The 16,558-nt window shown below is 40.0% G+C and overlaps 1 protein-coding gene across 23 annotated transcripts in view; it reads left to right on the top strand.

Annotated features, from left to right (window-relative positions):
* Positions 1–16,558, top strand: part of NRXN1 (neurexin 1) — a 763,795-nt gene that overhangs the window by 471,987 nt on the left and 275,250 nt on the right. The window lies entirely within an intron of this gene.

Here is a 16,558-nt window from a genome sequence, read left to right as displayed (position 1 = left end):
GGGCGGGGGCGGGCGGAGGACGCTGCCGAGGCAGCCCGGGGCTGCCAGGCATCCCCCGTCGCCCCGGCGGGGTCGGTGGGTTCTCCCGCACCCCAGTGCTCCCCACGCCGCCGCAGAGGGAGCCGACCGGCAAGCCCAGCCCGGAGGCGCCTCCGTCGCCCGTAGCCGCGGCCCCCGGGTGGGAGCGCCCCGGCAGCGCCAGGTCTCGCCCCTCCCCCCCCCTCCCCGGTACCCCCTTTGCCCCCACCCGGCGGCACGCACACCGGAGCGAAGTGCCCCCCTGGCGGGGGTGTGTGGTCCTTGCGCCGCGGCGAGGGGCAGGGCAGGGCGCCCAGGGACCCCGGCGCGGAGCGAGGGGCGGGGGGGGGGGGGGGAGGGAGTCTGAGTGTTTCCTAAATTGGCGGTGATGATCATGGTCCTTCCAGTTCATTACCCTGGTCGAAAGTCGATGAACTAAAGCAAAGGTCAGCTAATTATACAGGGGATCGGGGACGGGGGGAACGTTTAGACGCTGAGAAGAGGAAACTGTGACCGCCGTAGCGGTGAGGAAAGGGACGGAGATACGATTCTTTTCAGGTGCAAATACGTTTTGCTCAAGAATTACAGTGCTCCGGTACTTAGTTTCTGAAGTGACAGGAAGCTGCTTCAGTGCCCTTTAAACAGCCCCATTACAGTTTTTTCTCTTTCTTTTTGCACGCATACTGTACCTAAAGACATGCAAAACAGCTATGCATATGTTCAGCGTTACCAAAAACTGTAAAAGAAAACGAAACACCAGACTGTGTTTTAAAGCCTCCCTTTGTCTCCAAGGGAGGGGAAAAAAAGATAAAGAAAAACCCTCGTTGGCTTCTGATTAGATTATACAGCTTCATTCTTCTTCATTCTTCTCATCTTGCCTTGCTTCATTTGCACGATCAAGCGATGTCATTTACAAGCTTTGCGAAGTATAAAACAGATCTTGTACTTAACCTTTGCATCCCTGTGCAAGATGACCTAGTTGCAGGCACGAGGTAGTTGGGATTTATTGGATTTTTTTCAGTGATTAACAATGCTAGCCTTAGTGGATACGATAGTATTGTTTACCTGAAAATTCTCACTGTGTGCTAAATACTCTTTAATACGCGACTGCTAGGAAAGGCAAAGTGCACAGAAATGGCTTTTGTTAAGCATTTTGTTTATTTAAAAAAAAAAAAAAAGTTAGATGTCTGGTCTCATTCCAAAAAAAAAAAAAAGACTGAGAAATTCAGGCCACCACTCTCCTCTGTAGTGCACTGAGGCAGTGCAAGATCGAGAATGCTGCATGTTCTGTACCCTGTGTGCTTAAAGGGGAAAATTAAAGATGTATATGTGTGCACATATGTGTAAATGCTTATTCTTTCAGTTTCTGCCCATATGGGAATACCATTTAGAGGCTTGCTATTAATTTGAGGGAAAGCTAAAAGAACAAGGGGAAAAGAAATGTGATTGCAGAGGTGCCAGCTACAATTCCTTATAATGCATTTTAAAATCACACCTTTTGCCAATTTTTAAAAACATCACCTTGGACCCAATCAAAGGGTGATGGTGTAAAAAGGCAGCTTTCTCAGGAGAAACGAGTCTCGTTAAAGAAAATGAATGATGAAGTGGTGGAGCTGCCACTTAAGGACTTCATAGGGAAGCCTAGGAGCCTCTCCAGAAGTTAAGTAGCTGATTTTACAAAATGAAGGATGTTACATGTCATAAGAAGGCATTTCAGAGTGTTTACTTGATAACTCTAAACGTCTTTGCTTTTCTGCGTTTATCAGAAATTCTACTATCTGACAGTGTTTTAAAACATCTAATTCCTTTCATTATTAATTCTTCAGAGAGGTGTTCCCATTTGCTTCTGTAAGCCTGATGGAAGCATTTCTCTTTCTGGCTGAGCAGGGTTGGACGCAGCTCCTGTGGAGCCCGTCACTGCGTTTCTAGCATCAGTGAGAGGGACCTGGGTGAGGGGTGGGAGGGTGCTTATTCCCTGCCCCGTCATCAGAGAGCCCTTCTCCGGTGTCCCAGCCCCTGCTGACCTAGCCAGGTGAGAGTGAGAATTTGATTCTCAGGCTTTTATCCTTCAGCATTAGTTCCATTCAGTTTAGCAGTTATTCTGTTCTAGTCTCATACAATTGTACGTAAATGTTGCAGTCTTTATGGTGACCTCATATCTTCTTTTTTCTTATTTTGTCAGTTTTTCATAGCATCATGCCTGTTGAAAGTTGAAAAGAGCTTTTAGGGTAGGTCAATTAGTCGACCCTTGATGAAAGCATTACTTTCTAATATTGTGAATCAGAAGTGTTAAAGGAAGGAGGAAAGATCACTTTGCCCAGGGTGTTCAATAAATGTCACCACAGTCCTCAGACATCCACACCCTCTTCCTCTACCCTTGGCACCGGCCAGCCCTGCCATCCCCATCCTCTCGGCAAATGCTTTGGTTTTTTTTGTTCTTTCTGTTTTCCTTGAGCCAACTCAATCCCAGCGAATCATATAAGCAAAGCCAAAAGCTCAGCATGGTTGGGTTTTTTCCACTTCTTTTGTAAAACTACAGTCTTGCTGCTAACACTCTTATCAGGTAATTCTGCTGGGATTTTGCTTAGTAGTATGATCTCACGTGGCTTTAGTGGACAATATTGTGCCGCACAGAGACAAACAGAATTCCAACCAAGCAATTAGCTCACCCTAGTAAGCAAAAAGTAGCTCAGTACATAGTTTTTTAATGTACTAAACGTAAAAAATAAACATCTTTCAAGCTTGACCAAATGGTTTTTTGACTTCGCTTTCTGACTCTTGTTAAACTCAAGAAGGTGAAAGATGGCTGAAAGCATTGAAAGTTTAACCACAGGAAGGAATAAGAAAGAACTTCTCTGGATCATGACATCAGCAACGTAAAGAGAAGTCCGGAAAAGTAAGAGAGAGACTAATGTTCACAAATGTAAATGTTCGGCTGCTGAGCGCTTGCCAGTGGTCTCTGCAGCACGTGGGGTGTTTGATGATTTATGTTAGTATCTCCTTGCTCCATTTAAGAAGACGGCTATTGCTTTTGTTATAGCTGTATCTACACAATGTTTTTCTGGAGTTGATAGAATGGCTCATACCGTAGTGCCTCTAGATTACAAAAACATGGACTGTCCCTGGCAAAGCCCACATAGAAGGAAAGTGATTGCAACTTTTTTCAGTAACGTTAAATGAAGAAAGGCAGTTTCTTTAAGAATCCAAGAACATGATGGATCATGTGTGAAGTGAAAATTGGACGCTGAATAAGCAAAAAGCTAGAAGTGTAACCATACAGATGGCTGTCACCATCCTCATTCACTCCTTCTTTCCTGCAGATGCCTCTTTGGTCTCTACTGGTCTGAGCCTTTTATTACCGCCCAGTTCTTCATTTGTGTACTGAATGACGAGTACAATGTGTCTTTTTCTTCTACATATTCCTCGTTTCTGTGCTTTCAGGATCTTGTTTGGGTTGTTTTCTCATAAATGTAAGTTGATTCTGGGTTTTTTAAATCTGCCAGAGCAGGAGCTGGGAGGTGACTAATGAAATCTGCATGTTGATATGAGCACGTGCTTGGAAAGAAAAGGCGAAAATGGGGAAGGAATAGGATCAACATACTCATGGGCAGAACAAAAAGAGCTCAGCAGTATCTATAGGGGTCATGCCTTTAAGGACCTGGGTAAGCGTGGTGCCAGAAGGGATTTGACTTGATGAGACTTATGACCAAGATATAGGTCACTGGTTTTGGAGGAGCAGAGGCAGTCTGAAGTAGAGGGAATAGGGTACTGGGGGCAGTGATTAAGGAAGTGGTAGTTTGGGATGAGGAAGTGCTAGGGACCTTTATGGTGGCAAAGTAGAGGGATTTAAGCTGGTGAGCAGGAGGGCTGAAAAAGTGCTTCAACAGCTAAGTTCCTGAGCTGGAAGAGAGTTTGTGAAAAACGAGGGCTTGGAGGAAGAAAAGTTAACGGTGAAGTTTTGGAGGTGAGAGCTGAGGTTGAGCATTGGGATGGTGTGTTACTCCAGCACATTCCCTCCTCCAGTCTTTCCTATCCAGGACGTGACATGGCAGCGGGGACATGCATACTGATCTCCCACTGCTGAGCTAGGCCAGCTTCTTCCAGTCTCTACTTCACCATTGTTGCTGAAGTTCAGGTGCACTGGATTCATCCACGTTATGTCTGTTTAAAGAGGCTTCTGTAGCAGAATCCCCAGCTCGCCATTACTGGAGTGCCAGGCTGCGGGCTGGATCAGGCAGCCCTTGTTCAGTGAAGATGCCTGTTGAACTCCACAGGAGCTTTCGCTAAGTAAGAATGGCAGGACCAGAATTGCAACACCGCAGTGAAATCGTTTGTACTATCCATCCCGAAAAATAGGGCCAAAGCGATTTTGAAAGATGCGCATATGATGTATAGATAGCATTTTATCCATGTAAGAAAACTGCAAGGAAAGACTTACTAGTGTAGGTAAAAATAATTTAATGGCCTTTTATTTTTTGTATACTGGAATTGCTATTTCTGCATGCAATGACAGTGAAACAAATGTTTTCAGGGGTTAGAGTTAATGAAATGGCATTATTTTGTTGTTAGAATGTGCTTATTATATTGGAGAAAAGAGTTATATTTTGATTAAAACATCTAATGTAAATGTTTCCAGATGTTCAAACATTGTTACACATGGTGGTATTAGAGGTAGAAGTGAAAAAGTCATCTTCATGTTATAATTGCCTTTTTTTAGAGAGGTCTTTTTTTAATATTTTTTTCCAACCTCTTCAAAAAGTCTTCTTGTTTTATATCTCCTTTTCATTCAAAAATTTTCAAATACTAGTTCTCCTGCTCGGAGAACTTCTTACGCATAACTGAGACATTTTCATGTTTTAAGACTGTAGAGCATAGCAGCTTTCTCCACGTCTTTAAATTATATGAATTTTATATCCCCTTTCAAAATTTCCAATATGCTCCATCAGCTATTATCCCCATCAGCTACCAAAGTATTAGCATCAGTTGGAATAAAATGAATAACAAAGCAATTTCAGTCAGCATAGTGGTTAATTGGCTGTGCAGCTAGATATGCATATTAGGAAGTGTGGTTTCTATATTATTATTTCTGTCAATATGGCTTGTCAAAGAGGCATACGGTCTTCAGCAGTATTGTGGGCAGTCTGGAGCACTATAATCAAAAGTGGAATGTTGCTCATGGATTTCTGATAAGCATCTTTATACAAGCCCTTCTGCTTTAGTACATGCACAGCTATTGATTGACTGGGGTGCCTTTACAAGAGCTAAATAAATAACAACACTCTGTTGTCACTTATCAGCAAGACCACTTTTGCCTCAGCCTGTGGTAACCATGTTTTTCTAGGTTTAAAGCATGGTTTATTGTCTTTCAACCAAATACTGTTTGAAATAAGTTATCAAAATAAATTAATTTAGCATTCAATACAGAGTACTTCCTGCTGTTTGTAATTTTCAAAGATGGATTTTTTCTGATAGCAAGAAGTTGACTTGGCTTTAAGGGAAATTTCTTTCTGTCTTGTCATTTTAGTCCGGGGGGAACTCTGGAGACAAAACTCTGATGTACGACTGCTATGCCCGGTGTCAGTAAGCACAACCAATTCTACAGTTCTAACATTTTCTCAGCTTTCTCACACAGATGGCCATTACCATGGTTAACCGTAGGATGATATGCTTGATTATTATATTTTCAATGGATCATGTAGTGTAGTCCACTGAAGTTAATCTTTTGTCTTCTCCTTGGTCAAAGCTTGCAATAGTTCTTTAACCTTTCTGAGTAATCAAGATGACATTACTGACCTCTTTCTTACTTTTCCCCGGTATCAGTTAATTTATCTCTCTGTTACTAAGTTTGATGTCCTCGGGTCTGCTGCAGTATCTATAGGAAATTTTTCTAAGCTAACAACTTCCTTTCTAGTTTGTAAATACAGTGTAGGCAGAGCTGATAGATCTTGCTGTGATAATAAGTTGACTTGTGAACATAGCTGTGATTATAAGTAGAATAAGTCTGATTTGATGAAAGAAAGTGTATTATAAATAACGATGCTGTTCTATAAAGTTAAAGGTAACAAACACAAAGAAGATAGACCATGTACTTACCATCATTTAGACATTGTTTTCTTTCCTAATAGCAGTATGAATGTTTGGAAGTAGTTTTCATCCTTCTTTCTCATAACTTTATATACATTTGTGTGCAAGCATGTGCATGCACACATATACATACCACAGATGTTTCCTCATAATGAGAAAATGGTCCATAACGTTAAGTTGAAAAAGAGAGCACTTCTCTAAATTTGAAAATGTTAAAAAATACTCACTGTCGATATTCATTAACTGCAGATGTAATTGGTCAGAATAATATAATTAATTATTCCCTTCCCCCTTATTTGGCAGAAAAAAATGAGCCATTGAAGTAGAATGGGAAAGGAGAAGGGGAAAAGAAGTAGTGCTGCTGGATGTCACTCCACCGAGCTGGGATAAGGTGGTGGGGGGGATGCCATGCTTAGGAGCAGTCACTATCTCTGGCCCAAGATTACTTAATCACCACAGAAAACTGCAGCAATTGGTACTGAATTTCTGTAAGCTCTAAACTGGGCAAATCCATCAAAACAGCCTGGATTGAGGGTGTGACTGGCTCACGCGCTGTAGGTAGGATGAGTCAAAAAGCTTTACAGTTTCCGGGGCTTGGTTGGTAAGAAAAATGTAAGGATACAATAGATACCTGGTATCCATGATCCTGAACCTCGGAAGGCAAGACAAGGTTGAAGCTGAGGCAGGGCAGGGTCTACCTGGAGGGGTGAGGAATGCACAGTCTACATGTTTGAACTGTAAACAGCATCATGACGACTCTTCCTTTTAAATACATAGGTAGGTGTTCCTGAAGAGCTTGCTGCTCAAGTATGGAGAGACTGAGGGCTCAGCAAGGAAAAATTTGCTCAGATCGTTCTGCTGTTCTGGGGCCTTAGCGGGGGATGTGCTCAGACACCTACTCAGAAATGACAGAAGTGTTAACTCTTTCTTTAGCTTTCTTTTACTGCAGCTGTATCTGCAAAGAAACGCCAACATGCTTCAAAAGCGAGTCGACTGCTTTCCAAATATGTTCTTTTATCCCTGCATATCTGCAACAGAGATAGGGCTTCTCTAATTTACTTCATTGATTCAGCTCATCTGCAATTGTAAAATTAAGAAGAGTAGAGAGTGACTAGACTTGGAGAAACTTCAAAAAACTCTGAGAAACTTTCTTTACCTCAAGACGAGCCAGTTGTAGTCTTAATCCATGTTTGCATTGCTGAATCTCTGGAGTTCGTTGCCTTTCTCATTGGCAGCAGCTCTAGTGCCCTAGGAAGTAGGTGGAAAGGAGATGGGTAGAAATGACCATGGACTTGGCTCCTTCTCGCTGACCGGTGCAGTTGAGGAGGTGTGAAGGAATTGAGGACTAAAGAAGACACTGTTTCTGATCATTGCCTGGGCCTGATTTGCTCTTGCTGAGGTCAAGCACAAAATCTGCACTGACCTGTTGTGCCTCTATCAGATCTGATGTCCCTCATGCATGCAGCACTTCTGGTGTGGTCTCCTTCTACAAAACCAATGCTTTTTGAGCTGTGAATGGATTACTGCAAATAATAATGCAAAGACGTGTATTTTTAAAATAAGCTTGATGCGGTTGGTGGATGTGTTCACTTTATTTCACATGACTAGAATTGTGAGGGAGCTTTCAGCAAAAATAATGAATTGCCATATTTATGGAAAACATATGATCATGAATTGAATCATGCTGTTATTTTGGGTTTGGATATTTAGTGCCCACAGAGAGGGGTTTAGGAGTTGTGACAAAACAACAGATGTGAGATAAGCCCCTTTGGCTGTGTCTAAATGGATGCATCTTAAAATCCTGGTGTCCCAGTTGGTCAGAACATGATGTGTGGCTCCTGGCCAAACCCCATCCTTCCACCCATGCTCTTGTTGGGCTGGTTTGTGCTTGCAGTGTGCCTTGCCGTAGGTTTTACATCTGCCTGGGGCATGCACCCCAACCCTGATATTCAGAGCAGCTCTTAAATACTGCTGTTGATTATTCTTAAAAAAAAAGCCAACAAACAACTGCTGTGAATGTCCATCTTCCTAAATAATCTGTTCTATCAAGTGAAGTTAAATAAAACGTTATATGGGCAAGGAAAGGTGGAGAAGTCTACCATTGTTTTATTGCTGGGAAGTTATTCCAAGTAATTTTTTAGTGCTTGGAAATTCTACTGAAGTTGCAGGAGTATGACTGCTCTCACTTTATGCCCTATCAATTAGAAGACTTTAGTTTTGAAGTACTGTGGTTAAGAAACACGCAACATGCTTTCGTTAGAAATTGTTGGCTCGAATGTGTTATGTATGAGGCTATATAGGCCAAATGCTTCTTTCAACTGTGCTGACTTCTAATAGAAAACCAGTCATTCACTGAGATTGAAGCCAAAACATTTTTTTGTAATGGTAATTTTAACTTTTGTAGAAATCTCACATTAGCTCATAAAGTTTTCTTTTCATCACTCAGCACAATTTGACAGCTTTAGCTGTTGTCTGACATGAATATAGTAAAATCTACTGTGTGGCATTTAGAGGGAGAAGTTGGTGAAGAAAGAATAGTAACAACATTATTTTGCAGCAACAACAGCAAAAACAAACATCTTAAAGTGAGATGTTTGAATATCTTAATGTGCAAGACATTGCAAAACTGTAGTTAAGCGTGCAGATAAGAGGAGTCGTTGATCTGTTAAGAAGAATAGTGGCCTGTAAATACCTAACTCAGACACTTCCATTTCAGTTTGCAGCTGGCAGTGGTTTCATGAGTTGTATGATTATTTAAATGAAAATGCAATTTGTACGTAAGTGTACAGGAGCTTAGTTTCAAAGAGCCTGAGGTCAGCAAAGGTAAATAATTAGATGAAGAAAAGTGTGATACATCAGCTAGATATCTATAGAGGCAGTTACTGTAGATATGACAGTTATTAACGCTGATATAAATTGCAAGTGACTCAACTGAAGACTCCTCAGATCTTATCTATTCATTGTACTTGTAGGATACAGTTTGCCTGTCAGCGGGCTTGTGCCTTTGACTTTGGGAAGGTGGGTTTCAGTGCAGTTTGTGTATCTCTCATATGGCTTTTGCTGACACTTGGACTAGGGACAAATGTCACTGTTGTAGTGCAAGATCACTGCTGGAGACATGAGAAAGGCCCATTCTAAGCTGGTCTTAACAAGTGTGTGATGTGAGTAAACAAATATGTCTTGCAAATATTTTCTGTTTGTTTCAAGTCCTCAAGTTGATCTCTGCTGGCTATTTGATAATCACTTTCCTCTTTCTTTTTCCAAATGTAATAATTTGAATTGCAAGAAAAACGAAAAAAAAAAAAAAATTATATGTAATCTAGGAGTAAATTTACATATGCATATAGAGCATGGTTGTGCTTTTGTCTTCTGTAGGTTCAGTTAATTGCCAAAGTATAGTTTGGAAAAAAGGAAAATTAGGGGGAGAAAAGGAGCAGCCATTATTGCTAAATGATACTTAGAGTAAATCAGTTCAATGTTGCTAAACTTCCCCCCTGTTTCTAACTGTCATACTGTCATGTGGAAAAGTGGCATACGTACATTAACCCTTGTTCTGCACAAGCACTAGTGTCTCTGCGACTTGCCTGGAATGGTTATTCCCATTTCACGGGGAGGAGCTGAGGCGTGGTAAATCAGCTTCTCGTTTGTGTTCCCTCTGGAATGATTCAAAGAAATCACACAGCGGTCAGATTGGCCATCTGAAAATTCCCTCTGTGTCTCCTGCGCACTTGCCCGTGATGCGAGAGACGTTATCTGGGGCATGGCCAGAGTGTGTAACGCTCTGTTGTCAATGGGCATAGCTGAAAGCAGATTCCATGCTGGTTTAGCGTATGCCATGCCTCAGTCATCCCTCCACAAGCCATTCATTGGGTAGTGCTTTACCCACAGCGATGTCAAACAAAAACCGAAACACAGCAGAGGTTAAGGATTATTCTGTTCAGCCTTTGCTTGTGCTCATTAATGAATAGCCCCCCGGTTTATTTCAGGAGTACACTGCTTTACCTATCTAAATGTGACAAGCATCTGACCGTAAGTCACACAGCAGCCTGAAATGGGAAAAGCAATTAAAGAATCGCCGAGTCCCGGATTGCTGTTTCATTCTATTGTATTGTGCTAATATCAAGATCCAGAACCATTAAAACAATGTACTAGTTACTGAACAAATACCATCCTACCTTCCTTTGGTGTGTAGGTCATTCTGTGGGATTAATAGAACTGATTTGTGAAAAAAAGAAAAGAAAAAATGTGATGCAAGGAAGAAGAAAAGGAAAATGGGTCGAGCAGGCAGAGCATACCTTTGTTTAAGAAAAATAAAACCAGAAATATTTTCTTCCCGTGAAAATTTGTGATTTTTTTTTAACAGGGAATATTTTCTCAGTTATTTGGTTTGATTTTTATAAAGCTATTGTAATTATTTCAGATGTAGAAAAGGCATAAAATACTGGTACTGTGCGTGTCAGTACACCAAGCTTAGAGCTCTCATGCCTTTGCAGATGAGACTTGCCTGTCTTTTGGTATCAGTCAGATCTTCCCAAACTCCCTGTCAGTGCTTACGTTTTTGGGGCCATATGGGGGGCAGTTCCCTTAAATATTGTTCTCTGCTTGTCTGGTAATTCCAGTTGCTCATGGTATCTGATGTCTATTAAGTGAGAAGGGCAGTCATAATGCATTGAGTCTAGATTTGAACTGGTGGCTTCACATCATGTCATTTTGTTTTACAGATACTGTTTGCCATTTAAATGTTCCCTCTCCATGTAATTGCTGTGGATGTTTGAAGGTTGGCATCAGTAGGCAGGTATTTTCTCTCCATTCCATAAGTGAATGTGAATTGAGCGAGGATTTCATTCAGTGAAGACACATCTGGCTTTGTTTGAAAGGATTAGTTGTTTTCATATGTTACTTTAGGACTGGTAGGATAATTGGCAGTTCATCAGAATGATTTCACAGACCATTATTTGTGAGAATGACTGGGACAAGGCTTTTTAGTTTGCAGTGAGTCTGTGTGATTTACCATGTGTAATGCCAATAGATGTGAAAAATCAACAGTCACAGAGGGAAGGTCAGCATTAACTTTCTTCCATAATTTCATGAATTGTTTGGGTTTTTTTGAGCAATACATCATGCTGTGTGTCTTTTATTTTTTATCTTAGCACATGTTATAATTTTTAATATTATTTGTTTGTATTATGGTGACGTCTAGAAATTTCAGTCAGAGGTTGTGAGCCCATTGTGCTAAGCAGACGGATTGAATAGAAAAAGACAAGAAAGCTGAGGAAATAATCACTCTCTACTGCTGACAGTACTCTCCAGGGTAGGTTTCAAAATAGCTCAAGAGCTGTGTAAAATTAATAAGCTGTTGCTCATGTACTGAAATCTTCTTTCATATTGCATTGGTGTGAAGGATCTCTGTAGAGAGGAGGGGCTGCAAATAACATTTGCCAGAAGATGGGGTTGAAGATTGTGCCTCCAAGTTCAAATTTTACTTTGAGTCCAATGGATGGATGCTCTCTAACAGTATGCATAAAAGTGGTCTGTATGGAATTTGTTCACTACAAAAATCTCTGGGTCGCTGAAGTCTGCTTAGTTCCTCGGAGCAAGGTTTATTAGGCATAAAATTTGAATCAGTGTCCTTTTGTTTCTTTAGCATCTTTATAATTTTGTTCACTGATAGCAGAAAGAGATGAGAAATAAGGGAACATTACTCTTATCTAATAGAAACTTAATGTTAGTGAGATATTTTAGTAGCTTTTTGAGGTGTTAGATCAATTTGTATGCTCTGATATGGAGACTCGTTCCCTTGGACTCCAGATTTGCAGTGTAGCATGAAGGTTTTGATTTTGTTATGGCATTTAAAAAATGTTATTTTTTCATACTGTATATGTTCGGTGCATATATGCAGTAGAAAAACTAAAAATAAAGATGTAGCACGGAATCGTAATTAGAAGGGAAAAAAATCATTACCTGTCATGGAGAGAACTCTGAAATAATAAATACCACTGGCACGTTTTACTGCTATCATAAATATTTATTCAGCACATGTCCATAGGCTCAATTTATTACATCATATTCACTTAAATGTGTTTATGAAACGATCTTTCTGCACACACACACATTTTATCAAATTTTAGATTCCTTGATTAATGGCGTAGACCTTTTTTGCCATGTGGCACAGTCTGTCATACCTCTAATCCAATTTTGAAATAAATGTATTCTTAGATCTTCTTATAATAAGGCTATTCTTCTTGCTATAGTTATACCTCTTTTGCTTATTTTCTCATAGAACGGATGAAGATTTAATAGTGATGTATTTCCTAATAAACACAGCCGGAGGACAGCTTCGTCCATTATCTTAGATATACCTTTGTTACATCTTCATCGGAACCCATTAAATATTCTTGGATGGTCACTTAGCAATATATAAAATATTTCTTGTCTTTGATTTCAGCAGATACATCAATCCAAATGTTCTGGGCTGTATTGCATAATTGCCAAGGAGTTAAATGTGCACAATGAAGGTGCAATAGTTAAAATTTACTAGTGTACATCTGATGTATATAGATAATCCTTTAAAGAAGTCTGGAGGTATTTCCATGTTCAGGCATTCTGTCTTAATTCTAAATCGCTGTCGCATTGTCTCTGTGTTTTCTTTTGCAGTCAGTCAGCCAAAGACCCTGTAGAACATCTTCCTTGCTAGTCTTGTGATTTTAATTATCTGATCGAGTGTATTAAATTCTGGAAAGGGTAAAACCAATTACAATTTCTCAGTAAGTTCATGCCTTATTACTAGTTTTCTGGGAAATGGAAACCAAGTTTGTACCAGATTTGAAAGGAGAGGACGCTCTGGTTCCCTGCTTTTCCTTTGCATTTCAGACTTGGGTCTTCAGGTAGTGTCATCACTGGCACTTGATGTTGCTGGTTCGAAATATTATATTTTGGTCAGTGAACTTGTTTTACTTCTAATTTGAATATACACAAACTGAGGCAGATTCACTAATATAGTCCTGTGGACAGTTCATTAATGAAGTTAAAATGTCTTTTCTGCTATGTAGTATTTATCACAAGAATAAAACAATGCAGGTGAATACGGTGTATAAACACAGGTACTGGCCATCTATCCTGGATCACCAAATGCTAAAAATCAAAGTTCTATGCATTGTATGAAAGTAAAATAGTCAACTAACAGTAACAAGCTCTTATAAAAGAAAAAAAAAGTGAATGAGACTCACAGCTACAGGCAAATTCATCTAAGCTGAATACCCTTAATCGTGTATTGTAACATTAAACATCATACAGAGGAAAAACCTCTGGCCTCCTCTTTGGGAGATAATACGCACAAGAAACTCTCTAATGTGATTACCCAGACACTCTGAAAATAAGAAAATGATATATGGGTTAACTTCAACATTGTGTGAGGTTTCTGCATGTTGTGTATAAAGCAGTGGTTGGGCGAACCAGGTTCTCACCTTGCTCGTGCTGTTCTCAGCTGTGGCTTTCAGGCTACCAGGCTTTTTTCATTAGGCCTAGCTGTGAGGTGTGTCTATACCAGCAGATACAGAGGAATGCTAATGCTGTCGACTGTGGTCTGTCATTAGGTGCCAGGAACATCTAAGTCACAAGTTCTCCTAATAGAGACGGTTGGAAGCTGTATTTTGCAGTGTTTAATGGACGTACCTTCCAGGAAGATTGCCAATTCCACTTGATGTCTAAATTGCTTTTTACAGCATTTGTGCTGGCAGATCTGTTGAAGATGCTGGACCCTTCAAATGTCTGTGAGAGTTATCTAATCAAAGGTGTGATTGAAGCGTTGGATAAAATACGCTCTTCAGTGTCACAAGCTCCAAAACTAGGAGAACGTTGCTGGTGTGTCAGTGAGCGAATGCTCTGCTTTCAGCTTGACCAGCATCCCCAACTGGGAGCTGTGGTGGGAAGTTAATGTCACACAAGGCACGGACAGTAAGAAAGCAGACAAAGAGTCTTCACTGCAACGGAACTGCTGCTTATTTTATGTTCTTGTGAATCAAATGTAGCAATACAGTCTTTAGTAAAGAAAAATGGTACATGCTAAATGCTGTTGCCAAGATAGCCAAATGAATTATCCATGAAGTGAAAGGTACACATCCTGTATTTTAGCAGTTTAAAAGATGTCATTTTATACACTGAGTGTTTCTTAAATGTTCTATTAAGTTGAGAACTCTCTATATAAATGCTAATTTAATTAAAATGTCTTTGTATCTTAAATATAAACGAAAACAGCAGGCTAGGCTGAAAGTTTGCATGGACCTCTGCTTACACATAATTTTTCTTCTGCAACATTGTCTTTCTTTTTTTCTTCAAATGAACAATACTCAAGAACATTTCCTGTCTTTTTTCTTTTAAGATTTCTTATAGCAGAATATTTTTGACGGACCACTTTTGCTTTCAGAATTATAATTTCCCCCACAAATGGTTAGTAAGAGTAACAAAACACTGCATTTTAACTTGGTAGGCACGATGATGATACCAGTTGGCATTTAGCTGTCCCATATACTAGTTCATGCATGTGAAACAAAATGAATATACTTAGAATTTTTGGTCATTTACCCAGTTTCTATCAGGAAAAATTACTTTAAATGGAAAACAGTTGTAAATTGATTTTTTTTTTTCTTTTACCGAAAATTCTTTATTGAGAGAAGAAAGTAATGCTTCAGCTCTTACGTAAATACGCTTTTCTAAAAAAACCACCTACATAAGGGCTAAATCAGTCTTTTTCAGGTGTGGTAAATATGGTGAATGGGGACCCCTAAAGGAAAGCAGAGACTGCAGAAATTCTGGAATTCTTTATCCACAGGATTATCTGGGCATATCAGGTACACCAGTTTCTTCACCAATGGTATCAAATTCTTGCTAAGAGAGTTGCCTCGTTGTGTGATAAACCACCAGCTTTCTTCAACTACAATTTCTGACAGCCTGTACTAGATTCAGAATTATGGCCCTTTGAAGTAGGATAGTCTTCAATCATGCACACACACACACGTGTGTGTATATATGTGTGTGTGTACGTTTTCCTTTTAATAAGATGTTGCAAGCACTAAGACAATGCTGTTACTATGCCTTGTACCTCTTCAGTGTTAAAAGGAAAAAAAAAAAGATAACTGATGTAGCTATTCCAACGAAATGTTTCATGAGCCAGGTTCTGATCTCAGGCATCCTAAACAATTGGACTATATTTACCCGTGTTTAGAATCTGTCATCTTAGCTCAAAAGCTGACCTTATGTATCAAGGCATGATTTTAGCTGTCTGTAAGTCCCACATAATAGCATGAGTGTGTTCTTATGGAGTATTTGACCGGCAGGACTGGCCTGACGCACAGGAGTGGGGCCAGAGATCTCCCTGTGCCCTGGTGCACTCCCTATGGCACCTCTGGGAAGTCAGTTATATTATCAGTTGTTCTCAGGCTCCTCATCTGTAAATGAAGAATTCCTCCCTGCCTCCTGCAGGACTGGTAACAATCTTGATTAGAATGTTTCGTGAATGCATGGAAAAGAAACGATATTCGGTAATTGTTATTTAAGAAGGGATTTACGTGTATTGCTCTTAGGTCAGGCACAACATTGTCATCTGCTACTTTAAAATATGACTCAGCCCAAGGGTCGGTGACAGCAGCAGGCTATTTTTTCTTCAGAGATTTTAATGTCTTGTTCAACCCTATTGCAACAATCTCTCATTTCCAGTTGTAAAAACTATCTTTTTGTTTAACAAGTGAAGGTTGCAGAATGTAGTAAAATATGAATCTGGTTAGTCATGTTTGATCTCCTGTGTTTTTAGGCACCAGTGGGAATGATGCAGTAACTGCTCCGTTCATAAAATTCCTGTCAATACAAAGGCATGTTTGAGACGTTAGACAGAATTTAGATCCAGATCTCCTATGGAGATCTGCAGTGGCTAGAGGTAAACCTGTGATTACAGCATGGGTACAGAGCAATAATGACAAATAATTACTGTTTCTGGAAGGGAGATAAATATTTATCATTTCTTATGCACTATTAGTACACATGCTACCCTTGCTTTGTGTACTGCGGTCAGAAGGATGTTTTCATCTTCACTGCTCTAGCTTGGGAGATTGTGAAGTGTCTGTATAACCTAAAATTCTTTTTGACCTTTTTCTACTTCTATTGACACTGAACTTCTCTTGTCATGGGTATGTAATACAATTCTGTAGTCACTCTCTGCATAGAAGAGTCATAGTCGTGATACTCATTTAGCAGAAGAAACATGAAAGTGTCGCCTGTGTACATTTTTCAAGGCTCGTTTCCATGCTAGGGTCAGAAAAAGTGTTTTTTTCACAGCAGACAGGATAGAAAGTACTGTTTTCAGGTTCCATAATCAAGACAAATACAACTGTCTGTTGCCATGCACCATATATTTTCCACATTATAGTAATGGATGCACTGCTGCCACCTGCTATGTCAGGACTTC

The sequence above is a fragment of the Tauraco erythrolophus genome, chromosome 2, assembly GCF_009769465.1.
Source record: "Tauraco erythrolophus isolate bTauEry1 chromosome 2, bTauEry1.pri, whole genome shotgun sequence".
NCBI lineage: Eukaryota > Metazoa > Chordata > Aves > Musophagiformes > Musophagidae > Tauraco > Tauraco erythrolophus.
The sequence above is the reverse complement of the archived record's forward strand: the minus strand, read 5'-3'. Positions and strand labels throughout refer to the sequence as shown.